The 25,871-nt window shown below is 50.9% G+C and overlaps 1 protein-coding gene across 1 annotated transcript in view; it reads left to right on the plus strand.

Annotated features, from left to right (window-relative positions):
* Positions 1 to 25,871, plus strand: part of ZNF710 (zinc finger protein 710) — a 71,446-nt gene that overhangs the window by 33,553 nt on the left and 12,022 nt on the right. The gene's annotated exons all lie outside the window — the stretch shown is intronic.

A 25,871-nucleotide genomic window follows, 5' to 3' on the forward strand; every position in this document is an offset into this window, starting at 1 on the left:
ACACTAAGCGGCAGTCAGAGCTGGGCAACTGCCTTCCCGCTCCCTCCTTTCCAGCAAAAATGTCCTCTGGAAAGGTCAGCCAGGACCTACATAATTTGCAGGACTCAGTGAAAAATGAAAATGCAGGCCCCTTATTCAGAAATTATTAAGAATTTAAAGATGGCGACAGCCAAGCATGAAATCAAGTGCGGGCCCTTCTAAGCACAGGGCCCTGCCCAGCTCATACATGCCCGTGAGACTGGCCTTGAGTCAGTATTTCCCAGCCTTGGGAGGTTCCCATGCTTCTGAGAGTGGCAAAATTGCACTTCTTTTTGGTAGAACAGGATTTTTGAGACGTGCTTTCCCACCCTGTTTCATAGCCAGCTTTTCTCAAGGGTTGATTTCCACTTCTAGGTGAAGTGAAAAGAACTTCAACTTCTTTTTGTCCTTCTCTACCCTATTTCCCGCTTTGTTCACAAATTCAGAAAGCTCTGAGACTCGCCCTCCCTCCCATTCTTCTCCCTTCCTCCCTCCCTCCCACCCTTCTTTTCTTCCTTCCTTTCCTTTTTCTCTCTCCCATCCTAATTCTCTCTCTCTCTCCCTCCCTTTCCTTCCCTCAACCCCCCCCCAAAAAAAAACTCTCTCTTTTCTTCCCCTCCACCCTTGCTTCTCCACCTCACCCTCCCTCCTCTTCTGTTTCTCTCTTCCACTTTCCATTCCTGTTATCTCTGTGGGGAGAACCCTTTGCATGTTTGTCGTGTAACATTCCCCACCCATTCATTTGGTGCTGCTAGATTTTCTTTTGAGTGACAGTGGGTGAATGGTCCTTGGGTTTCAAAGCTTCTCTCAGAAGTGGATCAAGCGAGTGAACACTTTCCTCCCTTCAGTGGCCCCTGGCTCTGCCCTTCAGTGGCCCCTGGCTCTGTGCAGAGGGTCCCTGCCCATTGGGAGCCGGCCTGAATTCCCATTGTTAGCATGTGTCACTCACTACCCCTCCCCACATTCAGCTGTCAGCCCTCAGGCTGCAGTGGAAAGAAAGCCTGCCCCATTCTTCCTGGTGATCGATGGCCCTGCCACCCCACAAACCCTAAGGAAACTGGCTCCACAACAGGCCCAGAGCTGGGGAGCAGGATGTGTGAAAGGGTTAAATAGATAAGCCCAGTGGGACACTGCCCTAGCCTCCCCCATCCTCCTCACACCCTAAACAGAAGACTCTTCAAAACCTAAGTTGGATCATGTTATTTCCTTGCCTGAAACTCTCCTCTGTCTTCCTGATGCCGGAGAGTGACATCCAGACCCTCCCCGTGGTCTTCGGTGACCCCCTCTCCAGCCACTGTCCCCAATTCCACACAGCAGGGAATTCTCCTGTCCTCCTGCAGAGGTGGCACCTGGTGGCTGAAGAGGCACTGAGTCCCACAGCAAAAAGATATGGAAAGGTGGAGAGAGGGGGGTGGCATTCCAGGGAAGGGATGGTTCAGGTGGGACGTCAGGCTGCCACCCGGGGATGGCCAGATGTGGGGGTACGTGGGACTGAATTAAAAGCCTTGGGGCGGAGGTTCTCAACCCCGGTGCACATTTGAATCACCTGAGGGGCTTTTGAAAAAAAAAATAGCTAAGTCCCTGGAGGTTGGCCTAGCCTGAGTGATTACATTTACTCACCCAGTGACTCATCTGCAGCAGGGTTGAGAATTAGGGCTCCAGGGCCTCCAGGGCCAGGAATCCCCTAAGAGAGGTTTAGGAAGGTGGCAGGACCCAAGCAGCCGGAATGCACTGGGACTTTCACCTGCTGATGGGATGGCTGCCTCATCTGTCAGCCCCAGCCCCCTGGGCCGAATGAACTAAATGAGCACTGAACAGATTCGCCCCCTAGAGAGTCATCTGGAAAGGACCTTGTTCAGAATAGCATACTGAGGCCTGATGGCCAGTGGGTACCACAGATGAGTATCAGAGCCTGGGTTTTTCCTGGCCTTCTCGCTACTCTGGCAAGGATGGAATGAGGGCTGAGCTGAAACATTACAGTCAGAATTATCTGAGACTCGCAGACACTGGTTTTGACTGTTAGCACTTACAATCTCCTTTACCTAGATCCTTTTCCCTGACCTTTCGATATGGAGCTGCTGGTAACTACCAGCTCTGAAGCCCCTGTGATGGGCCATGGTCTGTGCTTGGAGGTGAGGGAGGAAGGGCTTCTGCCCTCAAAGGTCCAGTGGGGGTAATGGGCCCAAGCCTAAAGTGTTAAAAGGTGGACACTATTTCCATAACTGTAAGAGTCAGGCTTGGCAAGGAGGTGAAGGAGCAAGTGAGCATACAGGGTTTTATGGTGTCTACCCCTCCAAACCCAGCAGGTCTGTGTTTCTAGCTGGCATGCTGAGCTTGAGCCAGTGAGGTGCCCAGGTGCCCCAGCCCAGGTGCCCCTTGGCCTCAAACACCCAAGGCTGGTTTTGAACAGCTGGGTCTGTTTACTCCAGTGTACAGTACAATATTATTTTCTGTGTGTGCTATGAAGATTGCAGGAAGCCTGTTTATTTATCACAAGCACATCAATCTCAACATTGGGCAGGTTGGGTAACAAGCCACAGTTTGGCCCAGCAGATCCAAAACACAAGTCACAACTTGCCTGCATGATTTGTTTGCCCATAACTTTTGTGAATGTGCGTGTGTTTTATTTGTTTATTCTTTAGAGCAGTTGTAGGTTTACATAAAAATCACGTAGAAAGTACAGAGTTTCCAAATACCTCCCCACAGTTTTCCCTATTATTAATATTTGCATTAATGTGGTATATTTTGTTACAATTGACAAACAAATATTGTCATAATTACATTATTAAAGTCCATAGTTTACATTAGGTTTCATTCTTTGTGTTGTACAGTTCTATGTTTTGTTTTTGTTTTTGTTTTTGTTTTTTTAATTTTTATTGTGGTAAATATATACAACATAAATTTTCCCATTTTAACCACTTTCAAGTATACAATACAGTGGTGGTGATTAGATTTACAATGTTGGCCACCATCATCACTGTCCATCACCAAAACTTTTCTATCACTCCAAACAAACTCTGTACCAAGTAAGCATTAGCTCCTCATTCTGTACCTTCACCCTGGTCCCCGGTAACCTGTATTCCAGTTTCTGATTCTGTGAATTTGCATATTCTAATTATTTCGTGTAAATAAGATCATATAACATTTGTCCTTTTGTATGATGTCTTCAAGATTCATCCATGTTTTAGCATGTATTAGAGCTTCATTACATTTTATGGCTGAATAATATCCCACTTTATGATTATACCACATTTTGTTTATCCATTCATCTATTGGTAAATACTTGGGCTGCTTCCACCTTTTGGCTATTGTGAATGATGCTGCTATGAACATCAGTGTGCAAATATCTGTTCAAGTCCCTGCTTTTAATTCTCTTAGGATTTATACCTAGAAGTGAGATTGCCAGATCATATGGTAGTTCTATTCATAACTATCTGAGGAACTGCCAAACTTTTCCACAGTGGCTGCATCATTTTACGATGCCACCAGCAATGAATGAGTGTTCCTATTTCTCCACACTTCAGCCAACAATTATTTTCCGTGTTTTTTTTTTTTAATAATAGCCATCCTAGTGGGTGTGAAGTGGTATCTCATTGTGGTTTTGATTTACATTTCCCTAATGGCTAATGATGTTGAGCATTGTTTCATGTACTTACTGGCCATTTGCATCTCTTCTTTGGAGAAATGTCTATTCAAGTCCTTTGCCTGGTTTTTAATTGGGTTATTTGTCCCCATAACTTTTTATTTTGAAAATTTCAAACGCACAGAAAAGTTAAGAACCTTCATCTAGGTTCACCAGTTGTTAGCATTTTACCATGTTTGCTTTATCACACTCTCTTTCAAATGGTTTGCTGAATCATTTGAAAGTGAGTTGCAAACATTCAGCGCTTCACCACTCAGTGTTTCTGCAGGTATATCAGGAGCAAGGACTTTCCCCTTTGCAACCACAATGCCATCATCTACCTAAAAAAAAAAGACCATTATTCAATAATATCATCTAATGTACAATCCTAATTCATATTGCCCACCCAAAATGTCTTTTATAGCTTTTCTCCTGATCCAAACAATGTTCATACATTGCATTGGGTTATGTTTCTTTAGCTTTTTAGTCTAGAAAAGTCTCCCTCTATTGTGCGTGCGTGTGTGTGTGTGTGTGTGTGTGTGTGTGAGAGAGAGAGAGAGAGAGAGAAAGAAAGAAAGGGAAGGAGGGAGGGAGGGGGAGGGAGAAAGAGAAAGACGTTAACTTTGAAGAGCCCATGGAGGCCAGCTTTCTTGTAGAATGTCCCACATTCTGGATTCACCCAATTGAGTGCAAACTTAAGTTTGCATAGTTTTGAAACTGGCCTAATAATTGCTTCATTATGTCCAAAGAAGTCTTGAGGCAGAGGGTACAGTTGGCGGTGTCTCCTTTGTCCTCTATCCCTATGTGATCATTGGGTATCTTGTCCAGCCACCCAGAAAGAGAGGTAGCTTTAGTAGCATTACGTTATATTTATAAAATGTTTCAGTTGACTCTAAAGATGATTTCACTTGGTGCACAGCAAGCCTGTCCCAGTCAGGCAGGCAGTCCTCTTCATTTCATGGATAAGATCCTGAGAGGGTGAAGTTGTGCCCAGATCGTGGTACTAAGTGGAGCTGGGCCAGAGCCCAGCCCTGACCCACTGCACCACCCCACACTGCAGGGGCAGCCAGGAAATCGGCTCTTGCTCCATACCTGCGTAAATTACAAGGTGCTCCCCCTCCGTACCTCAACCCTGGACTCCCCATGCACTTTCCTGAGCCCTAGATTTGAATACCGGCTAACTTGTGTTGATGACTCAAAGCCATGGTTATGAGCTTTAGTTCCTGAACTGAGGTATTGAGGTGTTGGAGATGCTTGCCTCACCATTTTGCAATATTTCAGCCTAGGTCCTCACAGCCTGCTATCACAGCCTCCAGTAGCTGCGCCTCTTCCATCTCCCTGCTCCTCCTAATTTGCAACTTGCATCTGCTGTGGTCTGGGAAACCAGATAACCACCCTTGTTAGAACCGAGCCAAAAGGCTTCCCGTGAGGGGCTCTCTCCTGTAAAGAGGAAAGTGACTGGAACCCAAAAGGTCCCTCTTTGGGCATCATGGCTCTGAGGAACCCGCATCAGATTTCATTCCGGCCTTTTGGGAGCTTTTTTTGTATACTTCGCAGTTTGTTTGTTTTTTATTTGTATACTGCGCAATTCTCCGCGGTATACAGTACCCATTTGGGGATATTGGGGTTGTCAGAGAAGAAACCTCTGGACAAGTGGGATGTTGCTGTTACATGTTTTCAAATTTGAAAGTCTGTAATAAAGAGCAGGAGTGGCTGGTGAGAAAATGAATCCGATGTGTGTCCAGAGCACGGAACGCTACAGGGGGGTGGCTGGGATGCCAAGCGGCCATCGCGCTCCGGGGCTCGGGGAGGAATCCCAGACCTCGGCCTGTGCACGGACGCCGCCCTCCGGGCACGCAGCTTGCGCTGCCTTCGCCCTGTGCTGAAGCCGGGGTATGAATCCACACGGCTCGGTGTCCCGGGGATCTGGGTCCCGTGCATGGTCTCTGGGTCACGACGTCTCCCAGGGAGGCGTCCCTAGAGCTTCTGATCTTGTTAAAGCCACGTGCCAACATTCTTTAGGATTTTTTCCCCAAGGTACTTTCCCTCCGTTCGCTTCCGCCTAATTGTGTTACCCTGTGCCGGAGCTCACTGAATTCTGTTCTATCTCAAAGAGAAAATTATATTCTCCTGAACTTATAAGCATGTGGCCCCTTTGGCTTTCTCTGCTGGATACTCAAAAGAATTCAGAGTAATTCCAATTGGGCTTAACAATGACTTCTTTACCAATCCTTTGTTTGCTTGCTTTTAGTTTGTTTTTTGTTTTTTTTTTTTTATCAGTGTTATACATGTTCATCATCTCTTAAGTCTAGTAGTATGAAACCTTATGATGATAGACACCTGCCCCCTCACACCTCCCCACCCCAGCCCTCCAGGCGAGTTAGCCACTTTCATCTATTTTAATTCCTCCTCTGATACTCACCTCCATATTTTGAAATACTGTGTGTATTCTGCTACTTCTTGATTTAGACATTATCTATTGCCTCCTTATTTTTATAGGTAAGGATTTATCTCTTCCCTACCCTTTCTCTTCCCCTCTCCCAACTCATATCATCATATCACAATTTGAGATTAAATCCACATTTTAAATACTATTCACTCCTGAGCCAAGCACTGAACTATGGTTACTTCTTAAGCAAAGAGTTAATTATTGCTCTTTTTTTCTCATCAGGTTAGTTTCCTCCATGCCTATCTCTGATTCTTCCCAAAGCACCAACAGATCTGGAAAACATCTGTCAGACATTTTATGTATCAGTTCATTGATCAATTCCATTTTCTTTCTAGACACTGGATATCTCACCAGTGAACATCTCTAAAGATTTTTCAAAACAAATGAAAATTTAATTCTTTGGAAGGCGTTAAAATTACTTCCTGCCATCTCCTTTGAAAAGGCTTTCTTGACAGCCACCCCACCCACCCCACCCCATCCACTGCCCCTCTTGTGCTCCCACAGCCCCCTCTTCTAACATAGCCCCAAAGACACTAAATCGTAATTGCCTATTTTTTTGCCCACTACTCCCATTACACCTTAAATTCTTGTTTTTCCCCTTGAAGGCAGGGTTGGGCCTTGTTCATTACTAATGTAACTTAGTAATAAATAAGCTGCACATTGTAAGTGTTCAATAAATATTTGTTGAAATTTGAATTTGTGGAATTGAAATGCAATAGTGGTTCAGAGCTCCTGGTGGTTCAGTTGGATTTCTGACCCTGTGCTCTTTTCTATTTTCCACATACCCCTTCTCTAGATTCCTTGGTGGGTTTGGAGGCCCTTCTGGGCCTTTCCAATAGCCTGTTTCAGGTGAAGATAGAAAAGGCAGGGTTTTCTTTCCCAAATCCGTTGTGCCCCTTCCCCAGAGACTGGCCTCAACCATCTCGGGGCCTTGGTTTGGTCCTGGTCACCTTTACAATCCCAACCCACACCACTGAGCCCGGCACAGCTCACGTGCTCGATAGATGGATGAGACTGAGACTTGCTCAATCAATCAATCAATAAGCCAATCAGTCTTCCCCCACTCAGCTCCTCTGCTCTAAGGCATTTCTCATCATCCAGCGTTTGGATGATCAGAAGGAAAAAGAACCCTTTGTGTAAAGGTGACCCCATTTCAGGTTTTGTCATGACTCACCAGCTATTGAAAGACAGGAAGAGCAAGAAAAGGAAAGGCAAAAAAGGGGAATGGAGGAGGCCCACCTCTGGCTTCAGAGGGACATCGGGGAGACATTTAGTCACTAGGCTGAGGGCTGTGTGTGGGCAGGGACTCTCCCTCTGTCTTGTGTGCCATGTGTAGATACCTAGTGCATAACCAGCAACCAACTGCAGGAAGGGGAAGGACAGAAAGTCCAAATCCAGGCCTATTCTGGAAGATTCCCTGGGGCACCTTTCCAAGCAGCTGCAGTCTTTCAGCTTTATGGCAGTCTGTGGGACTCAGCTACAGGAGACTGAGAGTACTGATCTGTGATGTGGGAACAAGCCCCCATGGCCAAGAGAGCCTCTGTCCTCGTAAGAAAGGACACTGGTCCTGCAGGGTCTCACCTGCCAGGAAGGAGGGCCCAGCCTACAGGCAGGCAGACAGGCTTCCTCGCAGCAGCCCCCATCAGAATGTCATTCATTCATCCCACACAGTTATCCTATACCAGTGCCTCCTGTGTGTGCCCACCCAGACCAGGTGAGTGGCTGAGGGCTCTACCTCCTGGGCCCTCCTACCTGGGAAGACGCCCACGTGCTCAGCTCTCAGACCAGAGTGGGAAAACTTGGACACTCAGAGGGCAGCTTCTCATCCTGAGTTCTCTTCTTTCCTCACCCAGGGTTGTGGGTGTGGGTGGAGAGGCCACAGCCCAGTGGCCGGGGCAGGGGCAGGGGGCGGCCTGACCCTGAAATAAAGCTAATGGCCACCCAGCCCGGACTCCTCCCGTCCCCAAAGGGAGCACTTCTCTCCTGGGTGTGTGAGTTTCCGGGGAAGCCTTTAAAACCGCTATTTGATGTTTCTCCAGTGGAACCGAATTTATTTCTTGTACTTTTAGGAATTAACTTCCAGTTCTCAGCCTCTCCCTCCCTCCCTCTCTCCCCAGAAAGGAGAGAAGGAGAAAAGAAGAAAGGGTTTGCATTGTCGCTGTGATTGGCACCTTCTGTGAATGAAGGGTCACTGCAATGGGCTGCCCCTTTTCAAGCACCCCTTCCCCCCCCTGCATGCTGTATTCACACGGGAACGTTGTTTCTTTCAAAGCTTCTGTCTTTCTCTCCCCCTTCCCCTTTGTATCTCTGTTTTCCTTCCCTCCACTTCTGCCTTTCATTCTGAGCTCTTACCATCTCCCTCTGGGATCGCTCTCTTCTCACTCTTTTTTTCTCCCTTTTCTTCTTCTATTCAGTACTTTTTTTTTCCTTTTCTTTTCTGCCTCTCTTTTTTTAAATTTCTTTTTCTCTTTTTCTTTTTGAATAGCGCTTCTGTTTTCAAGGGAAAGGACTGGTAGAGAAGTTGGATCCTTTGAGGAAGGGAAAATGTGTTTTCATTTTTCTCCATTGCTCTAAACGTCTAAAAAAATTCACTGTGCAGGAGACCAGCTTCTTTCAGACTCCTGCTTTGCAAGGGAAGAGTGTTTGGAAAAGGTCTCCAGGAGAGGACAGGGAGAGGAAGGTGATGCAGGCTGGGCTCCGTAGCCTCCTGGACCATGTCCCCTTCCTCTGCCACACGGAGCACAGTCCCATGGTGGAGGCCCTTCATAAGCGTTTGGTGAAGTGTGAATTGAATTTTTTGTTAGCTGATGTGGAATGGAGACAGTATAGCGAGTTGCTGTGTAAACTGTCAAGTCCAGGACAAATGTGCGAGCCTTGGGACACAGAGGTCGCTGGGGGGCCCGCGGGTGATATCTTCCCTGAGGAAAACGAGAGCAGGGTCCAAGTCACAACCCTGAAGGAAGGAGATGGGTCAAATTAGGGCCAATGCAAGGGAGATGGGGGCTGCAAAGGCGGAGGGGAGGCCGCACACCAGACAGGTGGGGTCCAGCGAGCAGCGGGGACTGGGCTGACGGCAGCAAACAGCAGCGAGGGGCCCTGGCAGCCGACCCTTAAAGGTCCCGAGGACAGAGGCCAGATGACCGTGCACCCTCAGAGCCGTGAGGAGCCGAGAGGACTAGGGAAGGGAGGCGGCGGAGGGATCTCCCAGGCGGCAGGCACGGGTGAGTGGGCCCCAGTGGCGGAAGAACGCCAGCTGGCAGTTGATGTGAGGCAGGTGGATTTGAATCCCGCGGAAAGGTGACTGATTCAGTAGACCTGTGTTGAGCATCTGTCTTGCACTGCTTCAGGTGGATAACACACGCTTTGGAGGAGGGCCTGGGGTTCAAAAGGGTTGGGCAGACTCCCTCCTACGCGGGATCTGACTCCCAGGGGTGTAAATCTCCCTGGCACTCAGGTTATGACTCCTGGGGATGAATCTGGACCCAACACCATGGGAATGAGGACATCTTGACCAAAACAGGGATGCAAAATGAAATGAAATAAAGTTTCAGTGGCTGAGAGATTTCAAATGGAGTCAAGGGGTCACTCTGGTGGACATTCTTATGCACTAGATAGATAATACCTTAGAGGTTTTAATGTATTGGAATAGCTGGAAGTAAATACCTGAAATTATCAAACTCCAACCCAGCAGCTTTGACTCTTGAAGACAGTTGTATAGCAATGTAGCTTACAAGAGGTGGCAGTGTGATTGTGAAAACCTTGTGGATCACATTCCCTTTATTCGGTGTATGGACAGATGAGTAGAAAAATGGGGACAAAAAAATGAGAAGTTGGGTGGGAGGGGAGGACGATTTGGGTGTTCCTTTTTACTTTTATTTTTTTATTCTTATTTTCACTTTTTCTGATACAAGGAAAATGTTCAAAAAATAGATTGGGGTGATGAATGCACAACTATATGATGGTACTGTGAACAATTGATTGTATACTTTGGGTGATTATATGGTAGGTGAATATATCTCAATAAAATTGAATTTAAAAAAAAAGGGTTGGGCAGAAAGCTGGGTGATAGGTGACTGGGAGAACTTTCAGAGAACTTTCCAGACTGTGCTCCAGGGAAGGGATGGCCAGACCAGGGGAGAAGTAAAACACCCTGGACAAAATGGTTTGCCCAGACTGGAAGATGGGTGCATGGTGCCCCATGGGGCAGAGAGCTGGGCTGAGTGGGAGCGGGGTGAATGGGCAGGTCTGCGCCAGATGTGGCAGGGGTCACTCAGGAAGCACTGGGCTGGGAAACGTGGGTGTCAGTTCCGGGACCCTCCAGCTTCCAGGGGAGAGGACTGGGAAGCAGGCAGCCCCCCCTGCTGCAGTGTCTCCCTGAGGGGAGGGCATGAGTGAAACCTCAGGCTGGCACCACCTGCTTCCCAGGACACCCTGCCATGGCGGCGCAGTTGGCCATCCGGTTTTTCTGGTTTGAGCGAGCACATCTCCTTACACCCTATTAAGGCACCTACAGCTGCCCTGGCCTGTGGATGAAAGGGGAACAGCTGGCTGAGTTGCCTCCCGAGCTCCTAGGCCTCATCCTGCGAGCACCCCGTTCCTCCCGCGGGTGGTGATAAGGGTCTGCATTTGTGAACAGGCTTTAGGGGCAAATGTGTTTCCTGGGTCCTAGTTTCCAGGTCGCAGGGGCCAACCCTGTTCAAAAATTGGCATCAGAGATCCCAAACCAAACACAGGTTCTTCCAGGAACCAGCTGTGTGGTCCGGGAAGTTACTGGATACTAGTAATTAAGTAACAAACACTAAGTGTGCCAGGTTCTGCCCTAAGCACTTTAGATATTTTAACTAGCTGGCTCCTGTAAGTACCACCCCCTCTTTAATAAAAGAGACGCAGTCACACAGTTGGGAAGTAGCAGAGACGGATTTGAACTCCAGCCTTCAGACTCCAGAGTCTGGGCTCTAAATCAGTGTTTCTCAAGCAATGTTTTTGTTTGTTTGTTTGTTTTTTGTTTTAATTATTTTTAATCCCTGCAGACTGATACTTTATCAGCCCTGCTTAGACGTCATAGCAATGTTATATTGCTATAAAAGTTTCTGAACGCTGTTCTCAGTTTGCATCTGAGTAAGCAGCCTAAAGAGCTTCAGAGCACCATTCTTGGAGGAGTACAGCCTTAAAGGTGTCCTTAGCCCTCCATGCCTCAGTTTCCTTGTTTATAAAATGGGAGTGATGGTACTAGCACCAACCACACAGGCTGCACTCAGTATTAAATTAGATAATGTGCCTACAGCTGGCACAGGCTGAGGACACTAACTCTCAGTACATGCAGCCAGGCAGCTAGTACTGTGATTTTGCCATTTGCAAAATGGGTATAATAGCACCACCCCTGCACAGCTGATTCTGATACAGATACTGGGTCGGAACCTGGCAGGGAGGATCCAAAGGCATCACAGGAACCTTCCACCCCAACACTCAGGGGACTGCGTCCTCCAAGGACCTGCTCATGTCACTTCCCCTGGCTCTCAGCTACCTCTCTGACCCTCCTGGCTCTCCTTCCCAGGTGCCCCTGCCCTGCAGATCAGCCTCCCAGGGGTGCAGCCTCTTCTGGTACCCTGGCTGGCCTCCCAGCTCCTTGGGTCTCTGCCTTGCCCACCATTTCCCCAAGTCTTTGGAACTGGGGAACTCCTCCTTGGTCAGTTGGCCATCAGCCCCTCCCTGCCTCTCCCATCTGCCAGCTGGTCCTCTTGTCTCTGCCTTGCAGTCTTCCTCCCCACCACCCCTCTGCCCCTTCCTCTCTCTGGGGAGGGAGCATACATCTTCCCTCCCCAGCTAGACTGCAGGACCCACAAGTGTGCATATGGGTCCTACCCCTCAGCTCACCCTGTAGAAGTACTGTTTGTTAGGTGACTAAGGAAAAAATGGATTTGCTCGTTGCTCCTGCTCTCTGCTGCTTATAGCCTGTGTGGACGGCTGCGCGTTGTCTTATGGCTGTGTGTGTACACTATCAGCCGAAATGTTTCACCAGCTGTCCCTCCCCCCAGGAGATAGATGGAGGCATTACGTGAATGAGAGAAGCATTCTTTACTCCTCTCCTGGCATAAATCCGTACTTGAGTTGGGTGTGTGGGTGACTGCAAAATAAATGTTGATTATGGCATCAGCTTTGGGAGGCAGCCGCCGGGGCCTCTGTGGGATGGAGGCCCCGGATGACTCACGCTGGTGGCTGTGAGAAAGGAGGAGAGGGTCTGTGCTCAGGCCACGCTCCTCACCCATCTCTGTCCCTCAGTACCTTCTCCACCCCACTTCTTTCTCCCTTCCTCTTCTTCTTCTCTTCTCTTTCCCGGGGCCTCCAGCCTGGGGCAGGCCCTAGTGCCCCCGCTGGCTCTGTTAGAGGAGGGGCTTCCTAACTAGCATCCCCCATCCCCAGGCCTCCCGCAGGCCTCCTGCACCACCTCTGGGTAGTGACCGCCCCGACCATCCTCACTGGGCTAATGGTCTCAGGTAAACCTACCAGCTGTAGTCAGTGGGAGCCATTAATTACCCTCAAGAACCAGTTTGCATGGGAGGTCATTCCTAATCCTTGCATTTAAAAAAAAAAAAAAGTTATTTTGTCCTGTTGCACCCCATGCTTATTTCCTGTCTGATATTTTGCACGACCATTTCCTGCTTCTTGATCTTGCCTGTCCCACCAAATCATGGGGTCTCTGGGCTTGGGGACCTTTGTGTCCCACCAGCAGCCAGCACCAGCCTGGCAGGCAGAGGGGATGAAGAAAGTAAAGATAAGACCAGAAGTTCCCATTAACTGAGCCCTTACTATGCACCGGCCTTGTTACCAAACATTATTTATCTTCTTTATCTTAAATGAACAGAAATTTAAGTTAGAATGAAAAGCCAAGAATGAAACCCAAACTGCCCATCCCTTTTTTTTTTTAGTGTATCAATAACCTTGAGCAAGTCACTCAACTCCTGTGTCTTGATTTCCTCCTCTATGAAATGGGTTTGTCATCAAGATTACTCACTTTATATGCGTGATCTCATCAAGTACAATACCTGGCATAAAGGAAAGGCCCAATACCTGGTAGATCCATCTTATAGGCAGGGAAACTGAGTTTCCAGGAGGTGACAAACTCACCCAAGGCAGAGCTGGGGGTGGAGGGCGGCCCACAGCCTGGGGGCCTGAGTTCCTCTGCCCTCTGTTCACGCTGCAACAGAGTGGCTGTCCTCAGCTTCCTCTCCACTTCTGCAGCCTTCCATCTCTTCCTCCTTGGGCCCTGTTCCCTGGGGGTTCCTGAGTTGCTGGGGGAAATGGAGCTGTTGTGTCGTTGGCATGCCCTGTACCCGCAGCAGGCCTGGCCCCTGGGACTTGCGGCATCCTGGGGTCAGGTCCTTGGTGGCCACTGCAGCTACCAGTGGCACCTTTGGACCCCAGGACTTTGAGGTCCACTGATACTGTGGCTTCCTTCCTGGCCCAGCACAGTTTCACAACCATAGCCAGATGCTGGGAGACACTTGAGGGTCGGGCTACTTGGGGGTGCTGCTAGCTCACAGCCCTGGCAGGGGGCCTCTTTTTTCCTTTGCATTTGAACACGGATATTCTCAAAAGGGCAGTAGTTCATCCTATATGTGTACTCTGGGGCAGGGGGAAGAGGTTGGAGGAAAGTGAATGGACTGTGTGGGAGCAGCAAGTAGAAATGTCCTGGACCATTCTCAGACCAGCCTAAAGTGTCCAAAAAGACTTGAGCGAGCGCCCATATCTTCTTGCAAAGCACTTAAGGTCCCACCTGCACCCTGGTGCAGATCTGCACTGGCCCACAGGGCTCAAGATGGCTTGGCCAGAGAAGAACATCCTCAGCTCATGCAGACCATTTGCCCACGCTCTCTGCCCCTTCCCGAGCCCAGGGCAAGCTGTGTCAGAGGTCTGAGGCCCCAGCTGCACCGCCGTCTCTGGCAGGCGGGGAGTAAGAGCCATCTGGCGGCCTTGCCCCTGCCCATGGCCCCCTCAAGCTCACACAGGCCTTGAGGCTTCTGAAGACCCAGGGCCCCTTTCTTCTTCTCCACGTGACTTCCATTTCCCAGGGGACTTGATACCATTTTCCACCAGCTTATCCATCCTCTGTCACTTCGAGACACGGGGGCCACAGCCATACAAGCTTGCTTTATTTTCTGAGGTAACTTCTGTTTCCAGAGCTTTGTTTTGCCTGTTTCTGATCCCTCCAGATTAAACACGGAAAAGGTAGAAACCAGGGGCAGGGGCAGGGGGGAGGCTGGGCCAGGGGTTGGCACGACTCAGGAAGAAGGGGAGTAAGTGGGAGAAGAGCATGATTATAACCAGTTCAAACCCTGCCTTTACCTCTTACTGGCTGTGTGACCCAGACCAGTAACCGAGCTTCTCTGAGCCTCAGTTTCCTGATCTGTAAAATGAAAATAAAAACACCCATCTCCTGGGAACAGTTCTGATCATGTGTCTGGTCTATCCTACGAGCTCACCTGAAAAGGAATTGGAGAGAGCTTGCAGCCCTTGGATCTCGCCTTAGACGGTGGAGGTGGCAGGAGAGACAGCCATGAGTGAGTGCTTCCTTTGCTCAGAGGCAATGCCAGGTCCTGGTAGAGAGTGGATTTTGAAGAGTGGATGAATCTTGCCCTCCTGTTTGGAAGCAGGGGAGATCCATACGTTGAGCATCTGCAGCATGCCTCAGCCCGGGGCCGGGCCCTGTGTCTCATTCATGCAAGGCGTAGAAGGCAACCAGGGCAGTGTAGGTTGGGGTCTCCCTGGGTAGCAGTAAATTCCCACCTTGAGCAGCACCAGGTGGATTTCTGAGCCTGGTTTATCCGATGCTCTGAGTCCCTGCCCTTACCCGATCCTGAGGGGCCTCCGACTTCTCCCCAAGCCCCTGCCTTAGAACACAAGGCCAAATCCCCAAAGATGCATGTCCCCATGAGGCCTGCACTCCTGGACACTTCCCACCTTTCATAGATGACGTATAAATCGAGAACCTTCTTTATGGCTTTGGGGTTCCATTCTGGGATTTGTCCCCTTCCTCCTGGCAACTCACCTGCGAGGAGCCTGGCCCTTAGACAAGACCTGGGAGGAAGAAGGCTGGGAGAGAGCTGGAGAAGCGGGGCTGATGAAACGAGACTCCTTTTTCCCTCCTTTCTTTCTTTCTTTTTTTTTTTTTAAACTTGAGATAAATAAAGGTCGCCCTGAGATGACAAGAGAACATTGAAGGAGATAAAAGGAAAGTAAAAGGGAGCGAGAGACCAAAAGCAAAGGACAGAGGGGGATTTGAACTATACACTGCGATGAGGGGAGAGATGAAAGAGAAAAGAGAGAGATGAGATGGGAGCGCCGGACCGAGCAGCAGAGCGGAGGAAGGGGTTGCCAGGGAAACGGAATGAGAGGAGGAATGGAGGGAGAGGAAGACAGGATGGAGAAGGCGGAGGGCTCAGCGCGGGAGGGACAGGGACTGCAGGCTGGGTGAGGAGGGAGGGAAGCCGTGAGGGGCTCCCAGGGCTGAGTCAGCCCCATTGTGGGGAAACTGAGGTTGGCAGGGGAGGAAACGCGGCCCAGAAATCCCATCCCTGCCAAGGGCTGACGGGGCCGAAAGAGCTGGGCTGTGGCCCTGGGCAGTTGCTGCCTCCCTCAAGCCTCAGTCTCCCCCTCCGGAGAATGGAAGTGGTGCTCCCCACCCCAGAGGACTAACCCAGAGGGAGCAGGTGCTCATCATGGGGCCGGCAAAGTTCAAGCTCCATAAATGTTCGTGTTCCTTCATTTGTGATTCTTACCTTTGCCCCTGAACTTGTGAGCCAAAGTTTTGCTTGTTTCCGCATGTTATGTTAAGCTGGTGATTTTTGGGTCCGGCATAGTGTACTTGAGTGGGAATCAGCGTGATTTTTGCTTCTGGAATTGGAGGAAAGATGCAGAACCTTCTGGAAACATGAGGCCTGCTGTCCCCTCCCTTCAGGAACTGGTCCTGACGCTCAGGGAAAGGAAGTCCAGACTCAGGGTTTCTGTCTGGCTGCTTTCCAAAGACTGGGCTCAGCAAGGGGCCTCTTTTTACCTCTTTGCAATTAAATATGGGTATTCTTAAAAGGGCAATGGTTCATTCTAGATGTGTGCTCCGATAGAGATACAAGGGTGACCAAACAGGCAAGGCCTCTGCCAGCAGAGTTTATGTTGTAACCAGGATGCCAGATATTAAGCAAGCAACTGTACAAATAAATGTATCATTATAAAATATGATATGAACCAGGAAGGAAAAGTATTCAACTTAAAGCTGCTTAGAACCTAGGGGACCAGGCCTGGCTGGGAGGGAGACGAAAGCCTTTCCTGAAGAAATGATGCCTGAGTCGAAAGCTGAAGGATGGGGAGCCAGAAAGAGCATTCCAGCCACAGGGAACAGCAGGGGAAAAGGCAGGCAGCAGGCAAGGCATATTCAAGAAAATGAAAGAAAGACGCGGGGCTGGGGGTGATGCGTGCGGGAACTAGCCGTGTGCTGTGAGGGGGCCGAGGTGGACAGACTCCAACCAAATCAAGTCCTTAGACGTTCTTGGTGAGGTGCTTACACTTGATTGCAAGAGTAACGGGCAGCGGCGGGGGTGAGCCTGGACCCGGCATCGTGGGATCGAGAAAATCTTGACCAAAAGGGGGATGCAAAATGAAACAAAATAAAGTTTCAGTGGCTGAGAGATTTCAAATGAAGTCAAGAGGTCACTCCGGAGGGCATTCTTATATGCTATATAGGTATCCATTTTTAGTTTGTAGAGTATTAGAATAGCTAGAAGGAAATACCTGAAACTGTCAATCTGTAACCCAGTAGCCTTGATTCTTGAAGACGATTGCATAACTATGTAGCTTACATGGTATGAATGTATAATTGTGAAAACCTTGAATAATGTGAGTGAATGGGGGTATGGGATGTTTTTTTGTGTCCTTTTTTAGTTTTACTTTTATTTTATTCTTATTTTAATTTTTTTGGAGTAATGAATATGTTCAAGGGATGGTTGTGATGAATGCACAACTATACGATGATACTGTGAACAACTGATTGTACACTGTGGATGATTGTATGGTATGTGAATATATCTCAATAAAATGGCTTTAAAAATAAAAGGGTAACGGGCAGCAGCCATGGGATTTTGAGCAGAGTAGGTGTCGTGACTGACGGGGAGCACAGGCTTGTTTCCTGTCTCTCTCCCTTGGCCCTCTTTTAGCTTTTGAGAGCAAGGGACACCCACAAGACAGAACTTCTGAGAGCTCAGAATACTTTCTGCAGGTGTGCTGCGTGGTGGCAACACTTTGCTCCCCACAACCCACCACCACACCCACCCTCACAGCCCCCAGACCTCGAAGGCAGACACCCTGGTTGGGGAGCCTGAGCATGGGGGTGGCGGATGGGGAAGGAGGCTGGAAGAAAACTGCACTGGGAAGCAAGAGGTTAGTCACCGTCATGGGGTGGGGAGCCTTGGGACCTCAGTTTCTGCATCTGTCAAATGAGGGTGTTGCACAGGAGGGTCCCCAAAGTTTCTTCCAGCATTGCTGATGTAAGACTCCAAGGCCAGCCTTGGGGATACACGGCCAAAGTGGCTGAGGCAAAGGGCCTTCCTTCAGCGGGCCTGCGAGCAGTCAGGTGGGGGGAAAGTGCACCGTGGCTTCTGGGGGCCTGATGGCTTCAGATCAGAGGCACCACATCACTCCTGCACATCAAGTGGAAACTACCGAATGCTTTTGGTGCAGCTTTGCAGGCAGCTCAGCTTTTGCCCACAGGCCGGGAGCAGGGACCGCTGGCTGTGGAGAATCTGGGTAGCCATCCAGGGATCAGAACCCCCTTTTCTCCTGAAGTCTCTCAGTCTGTCCCCTGCTGTGCTTTGCTTGTCTGGAGCATGAGCTCCCTCCTCAGAGGGCCGCCCCACCCCCCACCCCAGCTTACTCGGGCCCGTACCCCTTGGTATTTTGGTGGGTCCTCTCTGGGCATCTGCTCTGCGGTTGATGGCCTGAAGCTTGTTGCACACCCATATTTCCAAGAGAGGAGTCTGTTTGCATTTGGGGGAGTGGGAAGGAGAAGGCCACAGGTGTGGGCTCAGCTCCTGTGGACCCACCCTTGGGTTCCTGGGGTGGGGAGTTGGGGAGGGGGAGGGTGGAGGTCATTCCCCACCCAGAAAGGCCAGGTCACTTTACGGCACTCACCAGTGCCCGTTAATAAACGTGCAGAATTCGAATCACTTGGGGAGCTCTCAGAACATTTGGGCCCCCATACCCAGAGATTCAGATTCCATTGGTCTAGGGTGAGACCCAGGGGTCAGTACTCACCCTAACTGACTGATGCCAGTCGTGGGAGGCGTGGAACAAGGTCTCTGCCCTCAGAAGAGCCTGAGTCTAGGAGAGGCCTCACAGACCAACATGGAGTGCCCAAGATTGTGCCTCTCACCCTGCGGCTGGCCGTGGGGCTCCGTCCTCATTTCCTTGGGTTAAGGGGTCACCGTGACCTCCCTGGCAGGGGGTGGTGGAGCTCACCCAGCGGCTACTCGGAGGCAGCCAGGCTCACCCCAGCCCTCAGCAGAAATGTGACTCATGGGGCCGGTCCGGGCACCCTGGGCCTGGGAGATCAGGAGCTGCCCAGAGAAGAGGAGGTGGGTGGGGAACCGGAGGAGGGCTTTCAGAACAGGCCCTGCCGTCACAGATCCCTGGGAGGGAGTGTCCTGCGGGCGACGTCGTCAGGCCACAGCTCTCCCAGGGTGGGAGAGTTCAGCGCTCCCAGGCCTGAGCCCCTAGGGGTGAGGCCAGTCGAGGGCCAGAGAAGAGCAAAGCATTTGTAACCTCTCAGGCAAGGGCTTTTCCACTAGGTCTCATTCATTCATTCATTCGTTCATTAGTTCATCCTAGGTTCCTCTGTAAGCGGGTGAGCGTCAGCTTCCTTCCTGTCCCCTTTGCCCAATAGGGCTCTGAGCTAGCAGGACCCTTTGGTGGTGTCTTTCTCTCAGGGTGCCCCCCGGCCGAGCCCACTGTTTTCCGTGCAGTCACTGTTCTCAAACGGCCGACAGCCCAGTGGGGGAGACGCCCTATAAATGGATGCATTTATCAATTCATCAACCTGAAGTTGTCAGAATGTGGCAGAAAAAGGCTTCCCGGATAGACAGTGCCTGCACTGAATCCTCAAGAATGAGAAGCCCACCCAGTGGGAGGGAAGGAAATTGTGGCTGAGGAGTCAGCCCGTGCAAAGGCCCTGAGGCAGGCACCTGCGATGTGTGCAGAGAGCTTAGTGGAAAAGGGGCATGAGTTGCAGAGGGAAGGAAGGTGTGATGGAGGCTCAGGTAGATTCTGACCCTGAAGCTCAGGCCCGTGAACTTCATCCCACAAGCTGTGGGGCTGAGGGTGGATTCTGAGCCAGAGACCTACATTCTAGCCCTTGCTCTACTGTCACCTCGCTGTGTGACCTTGGACCAATCCCTTCCCCTCTCTGGACCTTGGTTTCCTTTTCTGGGCACGGTGAGCATTGGGGCCCGTCACGTGGTTTGTGGGTTGGTGGCCCAGCCACTCTGATTCCTGGACTCAGGTTCATAGAAAAGGAGAAGCTGAGGCAGAGACTCCTATAAGGAAAGGACACGCATGCTTCCCCCTGGGCCACCCCCACCCGCTGGGAGGCAGCCCCAGCAACCGCTGGGCCTCTTGCCTGCTGTGTCGAGGCCTTGTGGGCAGAAGTGAGACTGTGGCAAGGAGCCCCAAGGTTTGCACAAGGCTCCCGGCTTTCGCTTCCTCTTCCTCTCTGGGGATGTGAGCAGAGTTTGCCTTTAAGCCTACTAAGAGGTAGACAGTGGACAAAACAAAGAGGGTAATTTTGCTTCAAGTTAAGTCCCAGAAGGGTGTTTTAGTGCCAAGTACATGCCTGGGGCTTCCCTTTCCCTCCCCAAGCCCAGTTCCCTGCCCCATCCCACCCCAGATCCAGCCTCTCGGGCCCCCAGAGCCACTGCACCCCCCCCCCCCAAGGACAGCCAATGACAGGGGCTAGAAAGGGAAACCAGAACCAGGTCACAGCGGGGCTTGAACTCCAGACCAAGGAGTGGGACTCGTCTCTGGCCCTGATGTGCCCTGACTACCTCTCAGAGGCCCCCACCCCACCCAGTGCTGCTCCTCCTGCCTCCCAAAGGCCCCCTGTTGGCTGAACTCCTTCGGGCCAGCTTCTAGGGCATGAACCTCACTTCTGTATTCCCAAGAGCAACCTCCGGCACCACAGGGGGCTCAGGAAGGGTGTGCTGGAGAATGGCTCCATTGCAGGGCTGGAGCCCCTGGCTTCTGAGCCACCTGGTGGTTTGAGGCCAGGATGGAGGGCACAGGGCAAGCTGAACTCCCAGCATCTGCTGGGCACTGCCCACACCTAGCGGGCCCTCAGGAAAGAGTCACCAGATGCCAGGTGCCTGGGGACATCCCAAGGCTGGGCCCAGGCAGAAGCCCAGCGCATGCCTCTGTCTTCAGTTGGTTTTTGAGAAGATGTCCCCTGTGGAGTGAGTTCAAGCACCCTTGTGGTCACAGGGCCTGTTGGTTCTTCCTTCACGATGGCCCCTGTCCTGCCAGCCCCAAGCCAGGCCAGGCCTTGGGCGCCTTCCCTATCGTCAGCGCCCCAGCCACCATGAGCCCCCACAACGGCCACCTCCATCCTGCTCCCCACTGTCACAGGGCAGAGCTGTGTGAAGGGCTGAGAGGAAAGGAGCTGTGGGAGCAGCAGGGGAGGGAAAGAGGGGGTCCCAGAATGACAGGCAGGGAGACTAAGAATTAACCCCCCTTGAGGCCTTGAGGTTCCAGAAAGGTGCTTGTGCTTATTTTACAGATGAGGAAACCAAGACTTTGAGGGATCAGGCGACTTGCCCAGGGTCATACAGGAAGTCATTCATTCATTCATTCATTCATTCATTTTACAAGCTTGTATCAGTGTTTACCCAAACCAGAGCAGAATGGGGAAAGCCATGAGGCAATAGATGGAGACCTAGGTGCTGGAGCTCTGTAGTGCAGCGTCCCAACTGTGTGGGGAGGGCCGCCCTCCCAGGGGCTGGGGTGGGAAAGGGGGGGAAGCTGAGCCTGGAGAACCGTCCTGGGCTTCCTGTCACTTGGCACCATCCCCTCCCCCTCCTCTGCCTTTGTTTCTTGGCCTCCACAGCCTCTTTCTCTCCCTCCCTCCCCTCTCGCTCAGCCTCCCCCTCTCTCCCCCTCCTTCCCTATCTCTTCATTCCTCCTCTGTCTCTCTCTCTCTCTCTCTCTCTCTCTCTCTCTCTCTCTGCTGTGGCTTCCCTTCCTCCCACTCCTCTCTCTCTCTCTGCTGTGGCTTCCCTTCCTCCCACTCCCAGCACAAGTCTCTAAACTACAATCAGGCAGCTACTCCGATTTCCTGGATTTCCCCACCTTTAACAATGACTTTCTCTCCACCCTGGGAACCAAGGGGCCCTGGTGGGAGGTCAAGCTACAACCCAGCTACATCACCTCCAGAGGTGGTGGGAGAGTCCCAGACACCCCAAATCTGGGCCCCCTTTCCTCTTGGATGTTGTGGACGGCTTTTGTTCTGCACCCTCAGCACCAGAGCAGGGAGGCCTGGACCTGAGAAGGGAGGCACCTCTTGGGGGCCCAGGGCAGGTGACAGAAGGGGCCTTGAGGTGCACGGGTGGGGTGTGGGGGTGGCTGGTGTACAGGTGGCATGCACCTGGCAGACTCTCCAGCCCTGGGCAGCCCTAGGCCAGGACATAAAGGTAAAGGGGAAGGGTTATTAGATTGGGGGTGGGGGTGGGGATGCAGGGACAGTGAACCAAAAAGATGACCAGGAGGAGAAGGAGTAATGGCACCAGGGTTGCAGATCCCCAGCTTCCCACCAGGCGCTTCTGGAGACCCTTTCCCTGTATGATAGAGAAACGCACATACGAAATGCAGGTAGATTCGATTCTGCAGTCTTCTTTCTGTTTCTGTCTCAACAAACAGAACCCCCTTCTTCCCATCCACACACCCATGCAATGACAGGGCAGAAGGACAAGGGCACAGCCCAGCCCCCGGATGCCCCATTAAAGGTGCACTTACAAGGAGCCGAGAGATCACTCTGGTGGGCACTCTTACGCACACTTTAGACAACCTTTTTAGGTTCTAAAGAATTGGGGTAGCTGGTGGTGGATACCTGAAACTATCAAACTACAACCCAGAACCCATGAATCTCGAAGACAGTTGTATAAAAATGTAGCTTATGAGGGGTGACAATGGGATTGGGAAAGCCATAAGGACCACACTCCACTTTGTCTAGTTTATGGATGGATGAGTAGAAAAATAGGGGAAGGAAACAAACAGACAAAGGTACCCAGTGTTCTTTTTTCTTCAATTGCTCTTTTTCACTTTCAGTATTATTCTTGTTATTTTTGTGTGTGTGCTAATGAAGGTGTCAGGGATTGATTTAGGTGATGAATGTACAACTATGTAATGGTACTGTGAACAATTGAAAGTACAATTTGTTTTGTATGACTGCGTGGTATGTGAATATATCTCAATAAAATGAAGATAAAAAAAATAATAGAGGTGCATATAGGGAAGAACTATATACCTATTACAAACTATATACTACAGTTAGTAGTATTTCAACATTTTTTCATAAACAGTAACAAACGTACTATATCAATACTAGGAGTCAACAATTGAGGGGGGTTGGTTAGGGATAGGGGAGGTTTAGAGTTTCCTTTTCTTTTTTCTTTTTTCATCTTTCACTTTATTTCTTGTCTGGAGTAATGAAAAGTTTCTAAAAATTGAACAAAAAATAAGTGTGATGGATGCACAGCTGTATGAGGGTACCCAGGGGCAAGTACACTTTGGATCTTTGGATAATTGTATGGTATCTGAACAATCTCAATAAAAATGAAAAAAAAGGTGCACTTACACGGGCGATGGAGGTTATGGGCAGGTGAGCAAGTGTCCTCCAGGGTGAAAGAAAGCAGGGGTCTGAATGCCAGGGTGGGGGAACAGGGAGCAGTGCCGGCCCCCAGGAGGAAGTGCTGTCTGAGCACTTCTGATGCCCCTGATCCCAGGAGGGGCTCTGGCTGCCCACAGGGACCCAGTTCCCTGGGTCCGGCCGGGTCTGGCTGCCGTCCTGGGCTGGCCAGGCAGGAACAGGCCTGAGGCTTCACTTCCCAGTTTGCCCAGGGCTTGCTGGAGCATTTCATTCCTGCAAGCCTGTGACCCCCTGACTCAGAGTGTGCCCTCCCGTGTTGCACAGCCCAAAGGAGCAGAGATGCGGAGAGGGGACCCAGGTGGGGCCAGGCAGGTCTTGGCTCACACTCCAGTTCTGCCCCCCAGCGGACAGGGCAGTTTGAGCACGTTCCTCAGCCTCCATCAGCCCCGGTTTCCCCTCGGCTATGAAACAGGGAGCACACTACCCACCACAGGATGACTTAAGGAGTAAATGGCTCACCTGGAACCTGGTGTGTGCTCAGTGATCAGAGGCTGCAGCTGAGGGGCCTGTGTTTTGTCAGCACCTCTGTGCCTGCCCCCTTGGGCTAAGCTTCACCCTCACGTGCAGGAACTCTGTGTTGGCCCCTTGTACACCTAGGCACAAGCCCCTGATGCAGAAGCACTTTCTCCATTCCTCAGCTCCCAAGTCAAAGCCACCTGTTCCTATAAGAAGGTGACCTGGTGTGCCCAGGAAGGGCTTGGTTTGCATCTGTTCATTTGCATCTGACAATTAGGAGGGGCCCCTTTTACTCTAAGAAGGTCCCAGTTTGGACAACAAGCTACTGGTGTACTGGAGGGAACCATATCAGGCCTGTTCTCCACCTCCCACAGGCATTTGTTGTCTGAGTTTTTTTGCCATTTCACCTCCCTCTAGAGCAATTTTAGCTTTGTTTAACTGTCCTGTGCCCCTGGACTTGCCATTGATGATGTACCAGGCTCTGACGTTCTCATCTCGTCACCTCCGCTGCTCCCCACTCTATACAGAAAAGGAAACTGAGGCTTGGGACACGGTGAGACTTGCCCAAGGTCAAACAACTAGTAGACGGCACACTTTGGATTTGAACTCAGCTCTGCCCAGGGCCAAGCTCTGTGCACAGGCTCTGCCTTTGATTAGCAGTTTCTCCTCTTCGCTGGTCCTGCCTTCAGGGAAGTCTCGAAAATGCTAAGCACGATGTTTATTCAAACCCACAGCAGACATGTGGCGGCTGCTGGTGCTGCATTAGAGCTGCACTGCTGCCGAGTGGAGGCAGTGACGCTCCCGGGAAGGGGGTGGCTGGGCTTGCTTAGAAAACACACGGGGGCAGCTGCGGTGGGCACGGTGGGTCTCCCCTGTGGGACCCATGAACCTAGGGACCCTGCCTTACCCACCTTGCTACCACCAGGCACAGGGCCTGACCATAGCAGAGATTTAACAAATATTTGAATGAATGAGTGAATGAGTTCTTAGCCCCTAATGGTTTTCCTTGGAATCGCTGAAGCTTTTGCTGAACTTGGGGCTCCAGAATAGAGCAATCTCTCAGTTCCGTGGCTTGTGTCAGAAAAGGCTTCATCCAGAGATCTCAGGAGACAAATAGCAGTGCTTCTTTTTCTTTGGTTGGAGCTTTATATTAACTAAGCCCCTTCATCTGTATTAAGACCTCTGGGCTCTCACAACCCTTCCATGGGTCTGTGTTTTTAACCCATTTTATAGATGGAGAAACTGAGGCTGAGATGACTTTTTTTTAATTATGGGAATTTACTTGAGCAGTTTACAGTTCATGAATCGGGCCTCATCCAAATTCAGAAATGACTTTGAAGTGACTTTGCTTAGTCACTTGTAAGTGGCAGAGCCGTGACTTGAAACCCAGCTGCCTGACTGCTGGTTGAGGTGTGTTGTGGGGTGTAGGGGGGTGGCAGAGTTTTTTTCCATCCGATCCCTTCCATTAGAGCCCCCACTTTAAGCTTAATAGTTTAATCTTTAGTGGTGCTTCAAGGAGGCTAAATTCCTGCCTGGGGTATTTTTAGCCGGCCTCAGGAAGGGGAGGGCCTCTGGGCTGTGGGGGATGGGAGTGGGTTTCCTGAGGAAGGGCCGTCTTAGCCAGCAGCCTCGCTCCCAGGGGCCTGACCTTGACCCTGGAGGAGCCGGGGAGCCCTGGCAGGCCAGCAAGCAGGAGTCATCCCAGGAACACCTTTCCACCACTTGACAGAGTGCCTCTGATGTGCCAGGCTCCACGTGGGGCAGGGGGGCGCGGGGTGGTGGTGCAGCCAGAAGGCCGGCCAGCACCTCCAGGCTGGGGGGGGGGGGGCCTCACACAGCCACCCTGCAGAGCTCTGTGCTCGCACTCCCTGCTGCAGAGGGCCCAGGGCTGGTGGGGAGGGCTGGGAAGGACCCACGAACTGGTGGAACTCGAGGGATGCCTGGGAAGCTGGAGGGGGGAGGAGCCCCCCCACCAGGCACACTAGGTCGCAGAACCCACAGAGTGCTCAGAGGAGCTTGCATGAATATGGGTGCTGCGGAACGCCTGGGAAAGGAAAAGGGGCTGTGCCCCGGGCTCGGGCCTGGACGGTGGGCACAGTGGCATTTTTCAGAAGAAGCTGTTAGATCAGAGATGGTGAATGTGAACCCTGGAGTCAGTTTTCGTTCATTTCAGATAGCTGTCTCAAGCATGCTAGGAAGCAGAGTCCTTCTTTCAAATCAGGTCTTACCTAGCACTCCCATGTATAAATCAGATAAAAGCTATATTTTTATCAGCATAATTTTAGGTATTTACATGTATTACACTTAGCTAATCAAGAAGAACAGTAGCCTGTTGTGATAGACGGAGGAAGTTAGCCTCAGGGCTGATG

This window comes from Choloepus didactylus, chromosome 4 (assembly GCF_015220235.1).
Source record: "Choloepus didactylus isolate mChoDid1 chromosome 4, mChoDid1.pri, whole genome shotgun sequence".
NCBI classification, from domain to species: Eukaryota; Metazoa; Chordata; class Mammalia; order Pilosa; family Megalonychidae; genus Choloepus; species Choloepus didactylus.